This window comes from Artemia franciscana, chromosome 17 (assembly GCF_032884065.1).
Source record: "Artemia franciscana chromosome 17, ASM3288406v1, whole genome shotgun sequence".
Classification (NCBI taxonomy): domain Eukaryota; kingdom Metazoa; phylum Arthropoda; class Branchiopoda; order Anostraca; family Artemiidae; genus Artemia; species Artemia franciscana.
Genome location: NC_088879.1, coordinates 41,449,684 through 41,474,471, shown reverse-complemented (window position 1 = coordinate 41,474,471; position 24,788 = coordinate 41,449,684). Strand labels below are relative to the sequence as shown.

General features: G+C 32.4%; 1 protein-coding gene across 2 annotated transcripts in view; it reads right to left on the bottom strand.

The window, feature by feature from the left end:
• LOC136038246 (UPF0489 protein C5orf22 homolog) overlaps positions 1–24,788 on the bottom strand; it is a 327,878-nt gene that overhangs the window by 147,346 nt on the left and 155,744 nt on the right. The window lies entirely within an intron of this gene.

Below are 24,788 nucleotides of genomic sequence, written 5' to 3'. Positions count from 1 at the left end.
AAACTATCATTCATCTGAGTAAGAGAAAATAGCTCCTTTTGCTGTGACAGGGCCAGTATAAAATAAAGAATAATTAGGTAAGTGAAATACTAAACTGACAAAAAATCTACTAATTTCAATTATCTATCAGGATAAGTGTCTAATAAAGGAGAAAGCAATAATTAAACAAAGGTCTGATTGGTTGACTATAAAAGAGGAATAATCAGTTAAGTGACAGAGTAAATTTGAAAAAAATCTACTTATATTAATATCAATTAGGATAAGTGTCTAACAGAGGAGATGGCTATAATTAGACAAAGGTTGGATTGGTTAACTCCTCCAAGTTTCCAAATGAGTGCGTTAACAAGAATAAAAAAAGATTTTGAAAGTTGGATTCTAGTCAGTCCTAGAAGGGGACTAATTTTTTGGAAAGTCATTAAGATAGCTAAGAACTTCCACGACATAGATCTAGAGATGCTCACTAACCATATGTTGAACGGGGCCACCCCAACCTTGATCAATTAAGCAAGTGGAAAAAAATATGAAAATCACTGATTTGAAACACTTGTTAAAATGATCACTGATGCCCATTATTAGGTTAAAAAATACTTTAGTCTATTTTTCTTTCTTTCCTCATTCATACTAGGAATAAAGCTCAAACAGTTTATCTCTATTGTAAGTCAAAGGCCTAGCCAGAGTTAGCTGCACTTACTCTTTAATACAACCAAAAGAAAGGAGCGAAGTTTTAGTTTTTGGGTTAACAATAAGGCTTGGACAACATTGACACCAATAAAAATGACCAAACCTTGGTTTTTCTAAGCTTTAGAGAGTCAGCTGCTACTGGTGACACAGTGTATCAGCTTTTGCAAGGAGCACAGTGTGATCTATAGCTTTATAATACCCCCTACATCTGATCTTGAAACTGTGAAAAAACATACATTCTTGGAGCGTTCGTTAGGTTGGCTACAAAATATGATAACAAACTAGCTTTTAAAAAACAAATCGTTAACGAAGTACATGTACTTATTTCTCAATCATAGGTTATTAGCATGTTGTATGCTATTAGCATGCTAAATGTATGTCCCATAATTTTGAATATATGTCTCATAAGTATGAAATTATATTCCATTAATTTAATGAGAAGACTAATATTTTAGCAACATTAAAGAGAATTCGTGATAAGGTGAAAATTGCAAAATTGTGACATCCTTAACACAATCGTGACAAAAGATTCAAAACAGCAGATTATACAGTGAGAACAGTGGACTTTGGAGAGCCAGTCTATATTCTGCAATGTAAGAAAGCACATGTTCTTTTCCAAATATATAGCCTGTTCAAGTGCACTTGTCAGACAATTTGTATGTAAGAACCGAAATAAAATAATTATTTTTTACATCGTCTTTAATTAAGATTAAAAAAAAACAAGTTTTTTTAAGTGAAAGTAAGGAGCGACATTTAAACTTAAAACGAACAGAAAATACTCCGTATATGAAAGGGGCTTTTCCTCCTCAACGCCCCGCTCTTTACGCGAAAGTTTTTTTACTGTTTTAAGAAGTAGACTTAGGAGAAAGAGTCAAACTTTAGCGTGAAGAGTGGGGCGTTGAGGAGGAAAAGCCCCTTTCATATACGGAGTAATTTCTGTTCGTTTTAATTTTTAATGTCGCTCCTTACTTTCACTTAAAAAAACTATTTTTTTTTTTAATTTTTGGACGTTTTTGAATTAATGCATGTTTTGATCTAGGCTCTAAGCACATAAATAATTAAAACGAAATTTGCAGATTAATTTTTTTGGGCTAAATGGCTTTTTCATAGTTTTAATCGGCAGAGTTTGAGAAAAAAGGAGCGAGGAAGGAGGCCTAGTTGTCCTCCAATTTTTTGATTAGTTAAAAAGGTAACTATAACTTATAATTTTTTACGAACATTTTCATAAGTAAAAAATACACGTAACTTACGAATTAAATTACGTAGCGAACTTCTATATTCATATGTTTTGATTGCGTATATGAGGCGGTTCACCCCTCGTCGATACCTTGCTCTTTACATTAAAGTTCAAATTTTGTCCTAATTCCTTAAGAATGACCCCTGAATCAAAGTGACCGTAGAATAAATAGTTGAAATTACTACAAATACTTTAGTGTAAGGAGCGAGGTACTACGAGGAGGTAAACCACTAATATGCATAATAATTTCTGTTCGTTTTAAGTTTTAATGCTGCTTCTCACTTTAAGTGGAAAAAACTTTTCATATTAATTTTTTCATTGTTATTTTAAATAATGCTAGAAAATCCTGCGCCCCCTCCATTGAAAGTCTTTTTTCCCATGAGAAGTTCCTCCATGGAAAGATCCTCCCAAGTAACCCCCGCCTTAATACTCCCCCCCCCCAAATCAAAAGAAATTCCCCTGAAAACGTTTGTACACTTCCAAGTAACCATTACTATATGTAAACACAGGTCAAAGTTTGTAGCTTTCAGCCCCTCCCACGGGGACTGCGGGTGAGTAAATCGTCCCCAAAGTCATAGTTATTAGGTTTTTCGACTATGCTGAATAAAATAGCTATCTCAGAATTTTGATTCGGTGACTTTGGGGAAAAACGAGCGTGGGAGGGGGCCTAAGTGCCCTCCAAATTTTTCAGTCACTTAAAAAGGGCACAAGAACTTTTAATTTCCTTTAGAATGAGCCCTTTCGTGACATTCTAGGACCACTGAGTCGATACGATCACCGCTGGGAAAAAAAACAAAAAAACAAATTAAAAAAAAAACAAAAAACACGCATCCGTGATTTGTCTTCATGCAAAAATTTCACATTTTTGTAGATAGGGACTTGAAACTTCAACAATAAGGTTCTCTAATACGCTGAATCTGATGGTGTGATTTTCGTTAATATCGTATGACTTTTGGGGGATGTTTCCCCCTATTTTCTAAAATGAGGCAAATTTTTCCTTAGGCTCGTAACTTTTGATGGGTAAGACTAATCTTGATGAAACTTATATATTTAAAATTAGCATTGAAATGCAATTATTTGATTTAGTTATTGGTATCAAAATTCAATTTTTTAGAGTTTTGGTTGCTATTGAGCCGGGTCGCTCCTTACTACAGTTCGTTACGACGAATTGTTTGACTATAGATATCAAACGTTTTTCTAGTGGTCTCTAGGAACACTTTATAGTAAATCCATTCCATAAAGGTATCAAAATAAGACCCATCCATCTCTAATATGATTTTCGTGCGCAGCAAGAGGTAAGCGAGAGAACACCTCCTTAACAAGAGGTAATTACCGAAACACAAATCAAAATTTTCAACCGATACATTTCAGTGTCTCGAGAGAACAAATCACCCTAGAAGTACTTGGAATACCACGGAAAACTACACAAAACGACGGGAACAATATAATAATTCCACATGGAACGATAGTCCAGCCAGTGAAAGTACAATAAACGAACACTCTAAACCTAAAATTTTGGCACTGCAGGTAAAACATAAAAGCCTACAGAGCCCTTACGACCAATTCTGGCGACCGAAATTTTTATAGGTCCCAACCATTGATTATACCATTTTTATTTGAAGCCAAAAACAAAATTTTACCAATTTTCGATGATTTTAATGTAGCCAATGTTTATTTTTCAGCCCTAGTAGATACGGGAGCTATGGTAAATATGATAAACACATTCGTGTTCAAAAAATTACCCAACTATACAAAGAATAAGCAATATGTGCCCTAGCTTATCAAATGTAACGGGACGTAATTTAGACGTTTAAGTGTCCACAAATCTAACGCTACGCAACGATAATAGAAATTTTCCTACTCGGTTCATTATTTATAAAAACTTCCCTTATAAATATATATTCACTTTTAAAAAAGAAATAAAAAATTATTAGATGTAGCAAATTTGAAATTCATCGACCCGACAGAAAAAAAAACGAGCGTGAATATTATAGAGGATAACACAGTGCAGGTAAATGAAGGTAAATAGGTAACATGAAGGAATATAAAGAAAAAAAAGCTCAGGGAATTACCAAATTTTGGAACAGAATGCTAAATGTAGAGACCACCCCTAAAGGACAAAATGATAACATTTTAAATTCAATAAAAATAATCTTACAAAAAAAAATTACGAAGTATTTTTAGTACGTAAAACTAAAATCCCCTCAAAGTCAATGTAGAGAGTTCAAATATCGCAAATGATTGAACCAACTAATGACAAAAATAAAATTTGAGTGGCTTCGCCAATGGAAGATATCCCCAAAAACTTAAAATGAGAAGAACAGATTATAAATTACAAAAAGGGTGCAAGTTACATTTGGATAGCCAAGACCCGTGAAAACGATTCGATTACCCTAAAAAAGGGAAATACTTAGTGGAAATACTAGTGGTATCGTAACGGACATACATAATTGGAAGAAGTCAGAGGAAAACTTAGTAAATAATATAAATACCCAAAATAACAAGGAGTACCCCCTATCTGAGACTCGATTTCTAGAAAAATTTGACTTGTGCCACATCATTGACATTCCATTTGAAAAAACATTATGCGAGTTACTCTGTGAATTCAAAGTTTTTCCATATGTAAGATGACATAGGCCTAATCCAGTTTACGAATATGCAATCCCAACTACAGGGTTGCCTGTCGCAAAAAAGCCTTATTGCATTCTATAGAAACATAAGGACTGGCTAATAAATAAAATACAAAACTTGAAAGAAATGAATTTATAAGACTCAACATCAGTCTCTAATATGCACCCGTAATCCTAGTCCCAAATTTAAACGAAAACGTTAGGTTAGTCGTAGGCTAATCGAACCGTGATCAAACAAGTGGTTAGCGACAGATTTCCTCTACATGGAATAGATGAAATCTCAATTTCCATCAAAAAAAAAAATATTTACTTCACAATATTTAAACACGGATATCACCTTGGACTCAAAACGAATTCAAGCACATTTTCTTGGCCTTAGCTTCATTTACTGAGAGACTTAAATAACATAATTTATTTCGTTGATGACGTGATCTCAATGGATAAAAATACTGAGGATCATTCAATTACTCTACCCAAAGTGTTCGAAAAATTCAGAGATGGAAATTTGAAATGTTGACAAGAAAAAGTAAATCTGTTTCAAACAGAAATTAAATTTTTGTGAGTAGTATTAACACAAGGTCAAATATCACCTAACCTCGAGAAAGTAAAATCAGATAAAATTCTTAGCTCCCACCAAACCATTAAATAAGCAAAAGAAATTCTGGGGTTAACCAGCTATCCTGAAATTTTACACAAAATTACGCCAAGGTGGTGAAACCCCTGACTGAACTTACACGAGAATACCCATAACAGATTACATAGTCAAATGAAGCTCAAAAACCCTTAGATTACCTGAAAAAAGTGCTTATTTCAGAACCCATCTTGTTATTACTGGACGTCTAAGCATGACAATTTGTAGTTACCGCAGATGCCTCAACCAAGGAAATTGAAATAGTCCTCTCCCAGATAATAAACGGGGAAGGGAAGTTATAGCTTATGCATCTCGTACTCTAACGCCAGGAGAAAGCAATTAATCAGCTAACCAACCTGAATTACTGTCAATAATTAATCACCTGGACAAATTCTACAATGTCTAGTAGGTAAAAATTGAGTTGATGCTTACAACTATTCCATTTTGATTCAAATTCAAATTCCATTTTAATTTCAAAGCTTGCAGGATTTACAAGGTTTTAAAAACCAACGGGAATATTTGCATGTTGGATACTTAAAATTCAAGATTTGGATTAAGAATTTTAATACCTTAAGGGAAAAAAAAAACACCCCCTGCGATTACCTGAGTAGATTTCAAGACGATACTCTCTTATAAGATGAAACTGAAGAAATTAATGAAATAAAGTCGAAATATGTCCCAAGAAGAAAAAGCTTAAGGTTGAATCCAAATACCATAGCCAAGGAAAGAAGCGAACATGGTCCATATTCTTTAACTATTGCTAAAGAAAGTCACAGAAAAGACAAAGCCTGCGTTGCTTTGATTGATTATTCTTTGTACGATAAAGAGCTGCCTAATGCCATGAAGGTATTCAAAAAAAGAAATACATAACTTCCCTTATGATTTAGATAAGAAAATACTATGTATAATTGAAACAAATAAAAGTAATAGAAATCAAACTTCCATAATAAAGTTTTCTCCCAAAATCTAGAAGCCCCAGCATTCGAATTTTTTCGTTCTTTAATGGACAGACACCTGAGAATAAGTAAAACCATTCATAAACTGAAATACTGCTTTTTTGTTCCGTCAGCCCTAACAAAACTAAAATATTTTATCAGTGTTTGTGACACATACAACTTAAGGAAAAATCTTGAGGTTTACTCTAATCCACCCATTGGAAGGACACCTACAGCCAGATTTTCTTTCAAAATGGTTTCTTTTGATGTATATGGAACTAGCAGTGGTCTACCCACGCCAAATAAAGGTCATATTTGTATCCTTTCAGTACCAGTTTTATGATTTCACTTTTGCCAAGGCTTTGAAAAATCAATGTGGCTATACCACAAGTAAGGCTATAGCAAAACTAAAAAAAAAACAAAAAATTTTGGGGTGACAACGGGAATAGCTTCATCTAAAAATTCAGCAAAAACTTAATATTCTTCCTCCACAAAAACAAATTGGTAACAACCCCTACCACCCTTAAACTAATGGAAAAATCGAAAATGGACAGAAATTATTTTCTAATATCCTAAGAATGTATACAAAAGATAATAGAAGAGGTTGGCATGAAACTTACCCTATCTAACAAATGTGTTTAACACGGCCCTTCTCATCGACAATAAACGATATTCCTTTCTATATACTATTAGGTTATGACTGAAACTAAACTGAAATTACAGAGTCAAGGCACTATCATAATGATTCTGAAGATTGCAAACATGAAATTATCAACAGAACGATAAGAGCCGGAAGAATTCGGAACTAAACTCTAAAGTAGGAGATTGTTTCTACTTTAGAAATGAAATAAAAGCCAAAGACAAAAAGCTCTCTAACTGTTACGCTGGGCCATAGAGAATAGTAAGAAAGAATAGAAATGGCATAACATTTAAAATCTTAAATCCCAGTTCTGGAAAAACGTGCAAGGCCCAAGGAAAGGTTTTTCAAAAAAGTTTGTGAATAAGAAGACTTCAACGATGCCCTAACAGTGACAAATATGGCCAATCCCGAAAATAAGATCCCAATTTTAATAAAACACAAAAAGCAATTCATCTTCCAGTGAAATTTCCGAAGATTTAGATTATACAATTTTCCAAAAATATAACCTTTTCCAATAGGATTTCAACCCCTCACACAACAAAACGATTCCAAGATGACATGGTATCGCCTACCACACCAATAGAGAAACTCTTAATAATGTTTGATGAGCTAAACAAGGCTATCAATACTCCAGATGACCAAAGGTTGGATCATCCCAACCAGCCACAAAATAAGACTTTGCTTGAAGCAATGGATATAATAAGTTATCCTATTAAAACCAGGCAAAGCCTGGATTATTAGCCTTTTATTAGAGCCTATTCCAGGAGATATGTAATCATTTACTAAAGAGGCAGATTATGAGTTGAGATCATGAAACAGTTCGTGGTAACGAACTGTAGTAAGGAGCAATCCGGCTCAATAGTAACCAAAACTCTAAAAAACGGAATTTTGTTAGCAATAGCTACATCAAAAGAATTGCATTTTAATGCTAATTTTAAATATATAACTTTCATCAAGTTTAGTCTTACCCATCAAAAGTTATGAGCCTGAGAAAATTTGCCTTATTTTAGAAAATAGGGGGAAACACCCCATAAAAGTCATAGAATCACGGATGCGTGTTTATTTGTTTGTTTGTTTTTTTTTCTCCCAGGATTGATCGTATCGACTCAGTGGTCCTACAATCTTGCAAGAAGGCTCATTCTAACGGAAATAAAAGTTCTAGTGCCCTTTTGAAGGGACCAAAAAAAATGGATGGCACTTAGGCCCCCTCCCACACTAATCATTTTCTCAAAGTCATAGGATCAAAATTCTGAGATGGCCATTTTATTTAAAATAGTCCAAAAACCTTATAATTATGTCTTTAAGGATGACTTACTCCCCCAGAGTCGTCGTGGGAGGGTCTACAAGTTACCAACTTTGACCTCTGCTTACATATAGTAATGGTTATTGGAAAGTGTACAGACGTTTTCAGAGGGATTTTTTTGGTTGGGTTGGGGGTCATTGAGAAAAGGGGGAAATGTTGGGGGAACCTTCCATGGAGTGATCTGCCATGGGGGAAGAAAATTTCCATGAAGTAAGCGCAGGATTTTCTAGCATTATTTAAAAAAAATAAAAATTAAAAAAAATAAATATGAAAAAGTTTTTTCATCTGAAAGTAAGGAGCAGCATTTAAACGAACAAAAGCTACTACGCATATGAGGGGATTCGTCCCCTCTTCAATACCTCACTCTAAAGTATTTTTAGTAATTTCAACTATTTATTCTACGGCCTTTGTGATTTAGGGGTCATTCTTAAGGAATTGGGACAAAACTAAAGCTTTGTTGTAAAGAGCGAGGTACTGCTGAGGGGGTAAACCTCCTCGTATAAGTAATAAGAACATATGAATACAAAGGTTCGTTACGTAAGCTAATTCGTAAGTTACGTATATCTTTTACTAATAACAACATTTGTACAAAATTAAATGTTCTAGTTGCCTTTTTAATTAACCGAAAAACTGGAAGGGGGTGACTAGGCCTCCTCCACCGCTCCTTTTTCCCCAAAATCATTCGATCAAAACAATGAGAAAGCCATTTTGCCAAAAAAAATAAATATGCATATTTCGTTTTAATTATTCATCTGCGGAGAGCCAAAATCAAAAGATTCATTAATTCAAAAACGTTCAGAAATTAAATAAAAAAACAAGTTTTTTTAACCGAAAGTAAGGAGCGACATTAAGACTTAAAACGAACAGAAATTACTTCGTCTATGAAAGGGGCTGGTCCCTTCTCAACGCCCCGCTCTTTACGCTAAAGTTTTTTACTGTTTTAAAAATTAGAGTTGAGAGAAAGTGTCAAACGTTAGCGTAAAGAGCGGGGCGTTTAGGAGGGACCAGCTCCTTTCATATACGAAGTAATTTCTGTTCGTTTTTAGTTTTAATGTCGCTCCTTACTTTCAGTTAAAAAAACTTGTTTTTGTTTATTTAATAACTAATAGAAATAGATGAAAAATAATCAAGTATAATACATTGATTAATGTTTGTACCATAATGATTCAATAAAATATAAAATGAACAGTAGTTGTAATGAATAAACAAGGAAAACTTAAGGAGAAGGAAAATTACCAAATATTAGTTGGGTTATAACTTTTCTAGACTTTACCAGATGGACCCAAGGCTTTAATGGTGTTTTTGCTTCTCTGTATACAGAAAGAATTTCAATTTATTTTCGGGTCAAAACACCAATAGCAACAACAATAAAACTGAGACCTAATCACGGCCAGATAATTATTTTTAGAAGGAACCCGCTTGTGATTTGTAATGAAGTTTTATATTTAATTAAATATACTTTTTGCAAACGCTTCACTTGTTTACTTTGTTTTGTACAACCGTAAAACAGAGATATCTAAATTAGATTTCAAAATTTTTATCTACGAATTTTTGGGGGTGCCAAAATTATTAGCAAACAAAAAGCTGACTTTAATGTTCTGTAGATAAGTATTAAAAATAGAAGATTTACCGAGTAGACGTCAGAATAGAGTTGAAAGGGGGGTGTTAAGAAGCGACTAAAGATAGATATTAAACAACAATTTTTGTTTTTAACCTTATCTCAATAGATAAAAGTGAAAATATGATTTTACTATCTTCTACTTATGCAACGCTTTGTTTACAGGTATCACAATCTAACATCAAGTGATCAAATGCATTTTGACATTTTCGTTCAATATTTCACGGAATAGAACTATAATTAGAAGCATGCAAGTAGACAATTCTTTGCCTATCAAAAATTTGAAAAATCCAGTGAATGCTTTTGATTCTATGTGTCATTATATTTATTTGACATTTTCTTATAATGTGTCTTCTTTTGAAGATTTTGTTCAGAACTAAATACAGTTAGTCATATCACTAGAGAGCTGTATTAAGAAGGTAAATCACAACTTAATAAATATTCTGTTTAGTTATCATAGTGAACAACGCTCTACTACTCCCCAGGTAAAGAGATATAATCCTTACCTTTGGTATTTGTTTTTATGTTTTTTCCGGCTTCTCCTTATTGAACGGTGTCTTAGGCTTGGGAAGGGGATGAGATCATAACATTTTGAAAGTTAAAATGTCTTTGTAAGAGTCACAACTAATTGAAGGGCAGAAATTCCCCTTTCCATGTCCTTAGATTATAGATTTAGATTATACAATTTTCCAAAAATATAACCTTTTCCGATAGGATTTCAACCCCTCACACAACAAAACGATTCCAAGATGACATGGTATCGCCTACCACACCAATAGAGAAACTCTTAATATTGTTTGATGAGCTAAACAAGGCTATCAATACTCCAGATGACCAAAGGTTGGATCATCCCAACCAGCCACAAAATAAGACTTTGCTTGAAGCAATGGATATAATAAGTTATCCTATTAAAACCAGGCAAAGCCTGGATTATTAGCCTTTTATTAGAGCCTATTCCAGGAGATATGTAATCATTTACTAAAGAGGCAGAATATGAGTTGAGATCATGAAACAGTTCGTGGTAACGAACTGTAGTAAGGAGCAATCCGGCTCAATAGTAACCAAAACTCTAAAAAACGGAATTCTGTTAGCAATAGCTACATCAAAAGAATTGCATTTTAATGCTAATTTTAAATATATAACTTTCATCAAGTTTAGTCTTACCCATCAAAAGTTATGAGCCTGAGAAAATTTGCCTTATTTTAGAAAATAGGGGGAAACACCCCATAAAAGTCATAGAATCACGGATGCGTGTTTATTTGTTTGTTTGTTTTTTTTTCTCCCAGGATTGATCGTATCGACTCAGTGGTCCTATAATCTTGCAAGAAGGCTCATTCTAACGGAAATAAAAAGTTCTAGTGCCCTTTTGAAGGGACCAAAAAAAATGGAGGGCACTTAGGCCCCCTCCCACACTAATCATTTTCTCAAAGTCATCGGATCAAAATTCTGAGATAGCCATTTTATTTAAAATAGTCCAAAAACCTTATAATTATGTCTTTAAGGATGACTTACTCCCCCAGAGTCGCCGTGGGAGGGTCTACAAGTTACAAACTTTGACCTTTGCTTACATATAGTAATGGTTATTGGAAAGTGTACAGACGTTTTCAGAGGGATTTTTTTGGTTGGGTTGGGGGTCATTGAGAAAAGGGGGAAATGTTGGGGGAACCTTCCATGGAGTAATTTGCCATGGGGGAAGAAAATTTCTATGAAGTAAGCGCAGGATGTTCTAGCATTATTTAAAAAAAATAAAAATTAAAAAAATAAATATGAAAAAGTTTTTTCATCTGAAAGTAAGGAGCAGCATTTAAACGAACAAAAGCTACTACGCATATGAGGGGATTCGTCCCCTCTTCAATACCTCACTCTAAAGTATTTTTAGTAATTTCAACTATTTATTCTACGGCCTTTGTGATTTAGGGGTCATTCTTAAGGAATTGGGACAAAACTAAAGCTTTGTTGTAAAGAGCGAGGTACTGCTGAGGGGGTAAACCTCCTCGTATAAGTAATAAGAACATACGAATACAAAGGTTTGTTATGTAAGCTAATTCGTAAGTTACGTATATCTTTTACTAATAACAACGTTTGTACAAAATTAAATGTTCTAGTTGCCTTTTTAATTAACCGAAAAACTGGAAGGGGGTGACTAGGCCTCCTCCACCGCTCCTTTTTCCCCAAAATCATTCGATCAAAACAATGAGAAAGCCATTTAGCCAAAAAAATAAATATGCATATTTCGTTTTAATTATTCATCTGCGGAGAGCCAAAATCAAAAGATTCATTAATTCAAAAACGTTCAGAAATTAAATAAAAAAACAAGTTTTTTTTACCGAAAGTAAGGAGCGACATTAAGACTTAAAACGAACAGAAATTACTTCGTCTATGAAAGGGGCTGGTCCCTTCTCAACGCCCCGCTCTTTACGCTACAGTTTTTTACTGTTTTAAAAATTAGAGTTGAGAGAAAGTGTCAAACGTTAGCGTAAAGAGCGGGGCGTTTAGGAGGGACCAGCTCCTTTCATATACGAAGTAATTTCTGTTCGTTTTAAGTTTTAATGTCGCTCCTTACTTTCAGTTAAAAAAACTTGTTTTTGTTTATTTAATAACTAATAGAAATAGATGAAAAATAATCAAGTATAATACATTGATTAATGTTTGTACCATAATGATTCAATAAAATGTAAAATGAACAGTAGTTGTAATGAATAAACAAGGAAAACTTAAGGAGAAGGAAAATTACCAAATATTAGTTGGGTTATAACTTTTCTAGACTTTACCAGATGGACCCAAGGCTTTAATGGTGTTTTTGCTTCTCTGTATACAGAAAGAATTTCAATTTATTTTCGGGTCAAAACACCAATAGCAACAACAATAAAACTGAGACCTAATCACGGCCAGATAATTATTTTTAGAAGGAACCCGCTTGTGATTTGTAATGAAGTTTTATATTTAATTAAATATACTTTTTGCAAACGCTTCACTTGTTTACTTTGTTTTGTACAACCGTAAAACAGAGATATATGAATTAGATTTCAAAATTTTTATCTACGAAATTTGGGGGTGCCAAAATTATTAGCAAACAAAAAGCTGACTTTGATGTTCTGTAGATAAGTATTAAAAATAGAAGATTTACCGAGTAGACGTCAGAATAGAGTTGAAAACGGGGTGTTAAGAAGCAACTAAAGATAGATATTAAACAACAATTTTAGTTTTTAACCTTATCTCAATAGATGAAAGTGAAAATATGATTTTACTATCTTCTACTTATGCAACGCTTTGTTTACAGGTATCATAATCTAACATCAAGTGATCAAATGCATTTTGACATTTTCGTTCAATATTTCACGGAATAGAACTATAATTAGAAGCGTGCAAGTAGACAATTCTTTGCCTATCAAAAATTTGAAAAATCCAGTGGATGCTTTTGATTCTATGTGTCACTATATTTATTTGACATTTTCTTATAATGTGTCTTCTTTTGAAGATTTTGTTCAGAACTAAATACAGTTAGTCATATCACTAGAGAGCTGTATTAAGAAGGTAAATCACAACTTAATAAATATTCTGTTTAGTTATCATAGTGAACAACGCTCTATTACTCCCCAGGTAAAGAGATATAATCCTTACCTTTGGTATTTGTTTTTATGTTTTTTCCGGCTTCTCCTTATTGAACGGTGTCTTAGGCTTGGGAAGGGGATGAGATCATAACATTTTGAAAGTTAAAATGTCTTTGTAAGAGTCAAAACTAATTGAAGGGCAGAAATTCCTCTTTCCATGTCCTTCAAGGATACCCAGATCTTTTGTATTCCAATAATATCGTATTCCAAATTTAGTCACTTTTTCTAAATAGTTGAAAGATACCCCATCCATGTTTTTGCGGTTAGGAAAAAACCAACAGCCCTTGGCAAAAGGGTGGTAAGTTATAGCATTTTTTGATTGCTTAAAGATATAAAAAAGATGTTGTTTGATCTTACGTGTCCATATGGTATGAAACTTTAATAGATTTTGTTTTGGACCAAATAAAACTCAGAATTTACTTGAAATAGAAGGGTGGCCAGAAACGGGCTGAAATCATTTCTTTAGTGATCAGTTAGTATTATGTAATCACAAGTCATTGACCAAAGTGTAACGTGATATATGAAAAAAGTTGTCTGGCGAAATTTCACCCAAAAGTGGGGCTAAAAAAAAGCTGACATTAATTATGAATGTTGGCTGGAATTTTCTGTAATTAAGTCCTTCAACAAAAAAGCTCCAGGGCAAAAACTAAAATATAAAATATATTATTTGGCCAACCAGGTTTTCCGATAAAGATCCAAAAAATGCCTTTCCGCCTAGTTTGAACTCGTAAATTGCTTGGCCATAGGGATTATAGCTGAAAATAAAAGAAGAAGAAATTGTTTTTCCCAAAATAATTTTGGAAAAGAAGTAAAAAAAGGACCAAACATTTTTTTATACATCTTGAAGTTCCTACTTGTCTGTTCCCTGGCTGAAAAATCTTTTACAACAAAAAGCTTAGGTTAGCGAAGCTTTTTGCCCAAGTAGATACCATATTCATTTTTATTGGCGTATTATTTGTCTGAAATACCTTGGGCCAAGGCTATTCACCAAACTGATTTTTTGTAAAATCTCAAAATTGGCTTCAAACATCAATTACAAATTTGCAGGGTCTGTTGGGGCAGGGGAGAGGTTCAAAGCACATAAGATTGTTCACTTAAGTAATTGTGTAAAGGTAAATCAAAAACGTATGTTTATCCCTGTTACCAGAATAACATATCCACCGTATCGTTTTAATAGTTCCAGAGATGCATTTAAAACATGTAGGCATGGGTGATGTGATACAGAGACTTTTTGTGTAATGTTGAAGAGATTGGGGCTGAATGTACTCAAGTAGTTATGTAACACATCAGTTTAAGCATTTTAGCATAATAAAGCCTAAAGAAACTTTTATACTATTCATACTAAAAAAGCGAAGTAAATCAACATACCCCGTTAAGAGTTCGGTTTCTAAGGCGGTGTATTGGTAATTTCTCATGAATAGCTCAAAGCATCAGATCGAAATTTTAATGGAGTGGTGAATCCAAGCAGAGCTAAAATATGAATTTCGGAAAAAAGGGTTACGATATTTTTTGTTAGATCCATCTGTAGGTTTTTGCACTATAAACCCGTTTAAAACCTACAATCAATTAATAAATAAAACAATGTATTAATACTACACAAAAAAAAAAAAAAATACAAAACGTAAAGTAATTACGAAGACCAAGAAGTTTATCTTGTAAGGGGCCAACAAGACAAAATAGAACACTTATAAATCACAAAAAATGAAAAAAGCACATACAATAATAATCCAAGCACAAGCAAAATTAATGAAACAAGACAAGGACATTTATCATATAGGAGATAAAGAAGGAAAATTAAACATATAACTGATAAAGAATTGAAATGAAGAAAAGAGATAAGAAATTAACATGGAATCCAAAAATATTTTAGAAACTGAAAAATATATTAAATAAAGAGAATAGACCCATATAAGTTAGGGTAAAATAATAATAAAAAAAAGAAAAAATACCGTTAAACTGGAAATACCAGACGAAAAACTGTCTTTACAGAGAGAAATAGACTATATCAGGAGGGAGGGAGTTGAATAGTAGAAATGATTGATAAACAGAAGACCTCTGATCTGCTGTTGATTTTCGTTTGGGTAAAATAGATCTGCGAGAAGAACTTTTTAAAGAAGAAGAGCACCTACCTGAGTCTGTCCGTAAGAAAGACTGCTGCAGAGACGTTGCAAGTATTAGGCTTTTTGAAGTGATCAGAGAAGAGATTGATTAGTATTACCCCAGACAGAGCAACAATAAGAATGGTAAGAATAAATATAACCAAAATAAAGAAAAATCACAACATCAGGAGGAAGGAATGAGTTAACCCGGTGCAGCATTGAAGATTGGCGGAGGAGGAGGGAACGGTTTGACTTATATGTGGTTTAAAAGAAAGAAAAAAGTCAAAGAACATACCAAGAAATTTCACCATAGTAGCGTGTGGTATAACATCGTTCCCATAAGTCGGGATCATTGGCTCCTGTACATCTCTCACATGGTAAAGGGTACTTAAATTTATGATGGCAGTATTCCGGCTGTTAAGAGCCATACCATTTGACAGGCAAGGATCCTTTACTTTATCAAGAACACCTTGAGCTATGGAAGTGGTAGATGGCAGGTCCACTGCAGCAATGAAAAAGTTACTCTCATCACCAAAAGAATAAGGTGAACATGAGGATGAAGACAATCAACGAAATAATTAATATAAATTAGAAACAAAGCGGTCCAAGCAGAGAGCCCTGTGGGATACCTTTCAATATAGGCAAAATAGAGGAAGATATACCATTAATCGAAACATACTGAGATCTCCCTGACAGATAAGACCTTAACCTTTCTAACGGGACTCCATGTACTCCAAATAAAGATAGTTTAGACAGAAGAACATAGTGGTCAACTATATCAAAGGTCTTTGAAAAGGCAAGAAATATACCAAAAGCAGACAAGTCCTTGTCCAGATTAACACGAATAAAATCTGTTTTATCATAACGTGCTTGCAAGCTAAAATCATAGATTTTACATGCACCATAGATAGGTGCATGTAATCTCATCATAGATTTGTAACCATGTAGATTAACATACAATATATTGTGAAGTAATTAAAAAACCTTAATGTAATATCTTGTCAACTGTTCTGGAGAATATGATTATTAAGGAATCTAAATTTTTTAAAATTTTTCTCCTATAAGAAAACTTATAGGAACTATTTGTTTTCGGAATGGCAAATTCACCTTAAATATTGGTCTGGGAGGAAAGGAAAAAATGAACAGCCAGAACTAAAGCTTTTAAAGCTTATTATAATTTTTGAATTTAATGCACTATTTTTGGCCAGGATATATGAATAGCTAAGTAGTGACGTAGACCGAAAGACACTATACGTAGCCATGTTGTGAAAATTACATATCTACTATATCTCCTAACAGCTCAATTAAGTGATTTTCTTCCAGGCGATATTGGAGTGGACAGATGCAACTAGAATCTTTATCTTTAGGAGACAGTAGGGGAAACATTGAGATAATTTATGTATCGAGGCCATATAGATCGCCCAGAGGTAAAATCTCACAAACAACTTATGGATATCCATCTGAAGCTTTCTGGGTGTCGAAGTTTGATTAACCCTTCGGGGAGAGGGAGCCAGGAAAAAGGAACATTCCTTCTTTTCAGAAAAGGAGCTTGTGGTTGTAAGAAATTGGCTCAGAGCTATCATGAGCCCAATCAAACCTTTTGCGGTATAGAAGCTTGATTAGAGAATGACATGTGCACATATTAAACTAAACTTATAATAACAGAATCTTAGAAACCCTTTTCTGTCAGCTGAAAAAATGTCTATGCATAATCTATAAAACTGAGGATACTTCTAAACTAGTAGGTGGTTAATTTGTTCCACATATCCTTACACTTCCAAAGAGCACCCTATCCTTCTCTTGGAACTTTATTTGTAGCGTCTAACTAGTACCATAATACTACTACTACTACTACTATTAATAGCTCACTGCAGCGCCGAGCCCCTTGAGGCCAAAACAGCTACAAACGCTCTCCTCCAACCCGATCTATATAAAGCCTCCCTCTTTACACCCTCCCAGGAAGTTCCCATTTCCTTTAAATCTTTATTAATGACATTCTCCCAACCCAGTCAAGGACGACCTGCTTCCCGTGTAGCCCCAGACGTTTGGCCAAAAAGGACAATCTTCGGTAATCTGTCATCCTTCATCCGTAGAACGTGGCCTAGGCATTTCAACATTTCTTTCATTATAGCCCTAGAATGTGAGATTGAACCACATTTTTCGTACAACCTACTGTTTAAAATACTGTCAGTCAGCCAGGCACCCAGAACTATCCGTAGGCAATCTCTCTGGAAAACATCTAGTAAATTTTCATCTGCTTTTCGTAGCGCCTATGCCTCAGAGGCATATTCGAACATTGTCATCACTGTAGCTTCCAATATTCTAATCTTGGTTTGCAGACTTATCTTTCTATTCTTCCAGACTTTTTTAACTGTGAAAAAACACCCTGAGCCTTAGCTATTCTATTTTTAACATCTTCACTGCTCCCACCATCTTTACTAATAATAATACCAAGGTAACTGAAGCTCCTAACCTGATCAATCTTTTCGTTACCTAATATCACCTGTTCTTCTTCACTTATTCCTAGCCTTAGTGACTTAGTCTTCTTGTTAACATTAATTTTCAAGCCTATTTTAGCACCCTGAACTCGAAAAATCTGTAAAAATTCATTTATTTTGCTCATACTTTCGTCTAATATGCTTAAATCATCAGCATAATCTAAGTCCAGGAACGTTTTTCCTCCCCAGTTGATTCCGTGGTCTCCAATTGCCTTTCTTGTGCTCTTTAAGACAAAGTCCATCAAAATAATCCATATAAAGGGGGGATGGAACACAACCCTGCCGAACTACTGACTTAATATAAAACCAGCTACTAACCTCATTTCCTACCTTAACCACAGCTGTATTATTCTCGTACATAGCACAAATCACTTTAATGTATTTTTTCTGGTATTCCTTATAACGATAAGACCTTTGTTAACGCTCTTCTATCAACAGAATTTAAAGCTTGCTCATAATCGATAAACTGAGGTCCAAAGGCGTTTGACAACAAAGGGACTTCTCAATTGTTATCCTAAAAGTGGAAACTTGGTCGACACATCCTCTACCTTTTCTAAGACTGCATTGTTCTTCCCTTAAATTTTTGTCTGCATTATCTCTTAGTCTAAAAAGTATCATATTACTCAGTAATTTGCTATCTACAGAGACCAGACTAATGCCTCGATAATTACAACACTCATTCCTGTCACCTTTCTTATACAGTGGTTTAATTAAGGTTTTCCTAATATCATTCGGTACTTCCCCCTTTTCAGCAATCATGTTCATAATCTTTCGTAGCTTATTCCTAACCTCAGAGCCACCATATTTAAGAGATTCATTAATCATACTATCAGCACCTGGAGTCTTATTTTTTTTTAATCCTTTTAGTACTGTCGCTAATTCTTCCTCACTAAACAAATCTTCCTTCACATCCAAGATATCACAAACTTTTTCATTTTCATCTACATCTTTTCCTGCAAGAGTATCTCGGTTTAGCACATTCTCAAAATGTTCCACCCATCTTTCTTTAACTTTTTCTTTATAACTAATTGTGGCCCCATTTCTATCTTTAACTGGGACTAGTCCGGTACCATAATGCTATGTATTTAACATTCCAATGAGATTAAGCAAGTCCAATACAACTACTGAACCAAAATTATCGAGCCCACTCGGATTACATTCCTGTTGTGGGGGTTTAAATGAAGTAATTTAATCCTTAATAGGCACTCATATTCTCCCATATGTTAGGTTTAGAATCTTCAAAAATCCTCAATCTCTAAGTGAGCTGTAACTAACTATGCATTTATTTTTTCTCGATAAAACTTAATTACTTGGGGAAAGTTGTTTTTTTGCTCACGCAAATTACACAAGCTAACGAATGGTTTCATTCACCATAGGTTACAATCCTAAATTAATTCATATTAAAATTTACATTATACTATTACAATACAATCATTTGCTAATATAAAAGGCTGGATACAGTCAAGTCACCTTATTTGTAAATAACTTAAAAACAAGAACAATTTTTGACAAAATATAAGTAGAAGACCACCCAAATGCACAAATTTCACTATTGTGGAAAACATTCGATGAACAAAGTTTGACAATCAAATATCTAGAATTAAATGCTACAGAATTCTAGGACAATGAAACAGGCTGGATGATCAAACATGACAAAATTAATATGAAGAGCAAATACAGAAGGTAGGGTAAGTATTATGTGGATATACAACAAATTAGAAATAAATAAATTACATATAGAAATATTTGTCTAAAAGACAAGAGGATACGATTATATCAAATTCTCCACAAAAATGACCATCAAACATTAAAAAATGAAAAAAATTACTGGAGTTAGAATACAAATGACAGCAATAATCACAGCGAAGAGCAAATGAAAATGAAGCTCCCTGTAATTTACAACTGTAAGGAAAACTCCGTCAAAATTTTTGAAGACAACGAGCAATGGTAAAGAATCCAAACGTAACCTAAAAGGATTCCATTTACTACGCAAGTTTTTATTACAAGAGATTGGAAAATTTCAATGACCAACCACTTCTAACAAGGATTGTGTTCGTACATTGTTGTATCATTTGTTGAACTGAACGCATCAAAATTTTTTTGCAAAATGCTTTTAATTTTAGTGGATAAGTTTTTTGACAATACATCATTGATACACTTTTTTATTGAACGTCATTACATCCATTGCAAAAGAGTAGTAAAAATGTTTTACCGATTAATAAGCAGTTATTACTCAATCTATTGACAGGTTAGCTTTAAAACAGAATTAAATTACTTGAAAAAATCCTACCATCATTATTCACAGATTTGACCAGTAAAAGGTATTAAAATTTTAAAGATCCAATGGCCATTATATCCTTCTCTAGATCACCAGATTTCTTCATCACCATTAATTGCAACCCCTATTCATGTGGAACAAAAGAAGCATTGCGTTTTGTATTTGATAATGAACCTACAATTCAGCAGTCTACAGAAGCAAAATTGTGATTAAAAATTGGTATTTTGAAATGTAGCTGAATATGCATAAGCCCTAAAAATAATATATGTGTCATTTCTACATTCAAATATGCTTATTGTGCTTTTGTATTTTAGTTAAATACAACAGCAAATGAGGGTCAAAATTTTATAATGGTAAATGATGGTTATATAATTTTAATCACCATTATAAAAATGACCAAACAAGATTGTTTTTAATTATATTACTCTAATTTATTTATTTCTACAAGGTCAAGCCTGGGGAATTCCATCGTTTTCTTTTAATTGATATTTATTATTTATAAAATTTATCTAACAATTTCAGTCTCCTATCAATGGAAATGAATTTAAAAAGTAAATTTTTTAGTATATGATGTAAAAGATTACTGCTACTACTTCAATGACTCGGACAGCTCCAAAAAAAAATGATGTAGCTCAGATTTAAGTTATTTGTGCACTATGTGGTTGCAAGAAAATTTTTTTAAAAAAAGGAAGCAATGAACAAAAGCCCTAGGTAAAACAAAAAGCTGGGCAGAAGAAAATGAAAATTAGTTTTTGGAAGACAAGTTTAGAGAATTATATTACTATAATTTTTCAAGGATTGACTATTTAAATAGACAATGAAAAGAAAATTACTATACTGCTTCAAAAGCTAAAGTAAAAGAAATATTGGAAAAAAAATTAATTTCCTACGCCATCCTTTTTATCACATATTTGAAAGAAGACGCGATTTTATACATAGTATTGATGTACAGTGGCAAGCGAATTGAGTAGATATGCAATAGTATAAAAAGAAAATTAATGATTTTAATTACATTCTCACAGTGATTGATTGTTTTAGTAAATATACTTGGTGTATTCCATAAGAAATAAAATGGGTAAGAAAATCATTAATGCTTTTACTGATTTATTTCTAATATTCAAATCTTAAGAAGCTATAAACAAATAAAGGTAAAGAATTTGTTCATGTAATGTAAATTATGTAATATCATAAAATTGATGGGTTTTTATCTGAGAGTGAATTAAAAGCTCAAATAGTGGAACGATTTAATAGATTTATTAAAGAGAAATTATGGAAATTTTTTACTTACAACAATACTAAACGTTGGATGGATATATTACCTTCATTCGTTAACAATTATAAGAATTCGTATTATAGGTCAATCAAAATGACACCAATAGAAGCTAGTAGAAAAGAAATTGAAAAAAAGGTGCATACAAATCTGTTTACAAACATAGAACCTCAAAAAATTAACATGCAGGTGATTTATTTATAATTAATAAAAAACGAGTGTTTTTGATAAAGATTATCTTCCAAACTATTCAACGGAGATATTTAAAATTGCTACAGTTAAATGGACAACTCCTCCTATTATGCATGAGTTATCTGGGAAAACTGGTGAGTTAATTATTGGTGCTCTTAACAAAAAGAGTTTTCAAAAGTTATTGCATAACAACATTTTTTCTTAAATATAATTCGATCTATATAAATGGATATTCAGGAATTAAACAAGTTGTTAACAAATGTAGTTAAGAACAGGGAAATACTAAGACAAGATGTTAGAAAGAATGCGTTGGTACAGGAAAGATTTCATTAATATGCTGAAGAGCTAAATACTCCAGTTGTTGAAAAATTAAAAGAATATGATGAAACAGTGATTTGTAAGAATATATCAAAAGTTAAGAAACACTTTAACAGTACCATAATCACGACTTGAAGCTATTTAACCATAACCCACACCATCATATCTTTCCGGTATTGAGCCATTAGAAATACTAAGAATGAAAACTCATGTTAAATCACTGAAAGTATATGATCTTAATTTAAATCCTGACAATAAACTGCTTAAAAAGTTAAATGAAGATGATTTAAGGCATTAACCTAAAGAACCGACCTTTTTTGAATTGGTTAATTATTAACTTGAATATCTCTAATTCCTTCAAGATGCTACAAAGAAAGGGTGTATTGAATCAAGATATTAAGGAAAAAAGACATGGAATATCTGAATATGTTAAACTAGTTGGCTTTGTAACACTTATAGGTTGATATCGCTAAAGGTTGCCGAAATCCATAAAATGGACATGAAAATACCACATGTAGGAACTGAATTGTTTTTAAATACGAATGATATGATTGAACGATTATACAGTCTAATAGGTAGTAGCGCTGCTTGATATACATTAAAAGAGGTTAGAAATTAGGTTAGAATTCAAGTCCAAATTAAAAAATAAATTATTAAAGGAAAATGAATATATTACACTTTTATCTAAATTATATTAAAATTCAATTAAAAAATATTTGTTCTTATTCAAAATTTACATTTGACAATACATTTTAGTTTAAAAAACATATTTGACAAAACAATACATTTGAGTTTAGAAGAAGTAAAGACGAATGTTCTGATAATCAATGGTATGTGTAATGACAAGAGGTTAAACCATCTTCTAAGTCATTTCTTTAATACTTCTAAAGAAAATTGCCCAATAGCTGTTTCATCTAATCCTGCAACAAGGAAATTTGTTATTTTATTGAAGAATAATTTTGAATTTAAATTGAACAGTGATTTAAGCATTATCTTAATTGTTGAAAATAATGTGTTATTATTAGATAAAATTAATGAAGGAACAAAAGCTGCAAATATTACATGAAATGTGGATAAAAACCAAGTCTATAGTTTATTATTTGATTGTTCAATCGCTAATCGGGTTAGATCTGATGTAATATGGACACTTAAACCTAATAATGAAACAGGTTTCTTGATCGTAAGAATTCCTAAATAGCTAAAATATCTTTTAATAAATCAAAAAGAGTCTATTATATCTTTGAAAATGTGAATTACAGATCAAATGAGTAAACTTTTCGATCCAAATAGTGATATTGTTGGTTATTATTTAGATTTCGGTCAATAGTATGGAATTGATAAAAGTTTCATTGTTAGTAGATTAGTTTCCATTCATTCGTTCTTTTATAAATGACAGTGTAAAAAGTTTAGTAAATTTTCTACTATAATAAATATTGATTCATAAAAAACATTACTATACACAAGTAAATTGGGTAGTGATGTTGGTAGTTTCTTTAAGCATATAGCTAACTCGGATATATTCAAAACTTCCCTGACAAATATAGAAGATGGAGCTGTATAAATGTTTACCAATATTATCAAACCGCGACTAGAATTAGTAAAATAGAGGTATTGAAGATGGGAAAGAAGTCATCGATTCAAACAGAAAAGAATTAGATGATGTATTTAAAATTTAAAAAAAAAAAATATGAAAGAAGCTATTGAAAATTATAAATGGTGTATAGATAGAAGAGGTCGAGATCTCTTAAATGTATTAATTACCGGAAAGGATTTAAAAAATTTTAAATGAAATTTTTATTTAATAAATTTCTTTTCTATATAAATGGAGGTTATTGAAATTGTTATTCTTTATAGGTAAATATTTGAGAAGCCTATTGTTGATGATTCAGAACCAAAATATGAATTTAAAGAAATTAGAGAAACAAACGTTAATGTCTCAGAAGTATCTAGTTTTAACTTTATAACAACATATTTAGAATCATGGATCCTTCCCGGTGATAGGTATCTTCATGCAAAAATGAAAACAACAAGAGATGATGGATCGAATTTGAGTGCTGAAGAATCTTTTTATCATTGTTCAAGAAACGCAGCCAAAAATTTTTTTGGTATAAGGATAAAACGCAAAATTATTGGTTTATTTACATAAAAAATTGAGTTTGTAAGTACTTTGAGAGTCACTGCAAAAGCAGGTGAAAATTCAACAATTATAATAAAGAAAAATGGTGAATCTAAAAGCGGTATCTTAAATAAATATAATCATTGTCAAGATTATTTTTATTGTGTCAAGACATTGATTGGATATTTAGAAGTGTTAGACACAAAATTGCGTTGAAAAGGAATAGTAACAATAGTATAATTAAAAAAAAATTCAAAATTTTAAAGTAGATATAACATACTTATCTTGGATTCTTTCCACATTAAATCCCAGTTAATTCATTAGAAATAAAATAGAAGATAAATTAGTTAAAAAGAGTTACCATGAATTAAGATGGGAAGCGGGTATTACATATGATAAGTGACAATGAAAATGTCAAAGTTTGCCTTGGAGAGTAGTTTCTGAAAGTCATAATAGATCTAAAATTGTTATAGTATTACGGAAAAAAGAAAAAGATGATAATGCTTTACAAAATATTTTGGTATTCGATCATATAAATATAAATGGAATTGAAGAAAGTGAAGAATATATAAATCCATAAGAAGATATAAAATGTGATTTTAGTAAAAATTATGATGATTATTCTGATGCTTATAAAGGATCTATACATTTAGGATATAAGCATCGAAACGTTAATATTGGAACTATTGTTAACTGTCAACAGTTTAATTTTCCTAATTTTAATCAGACCT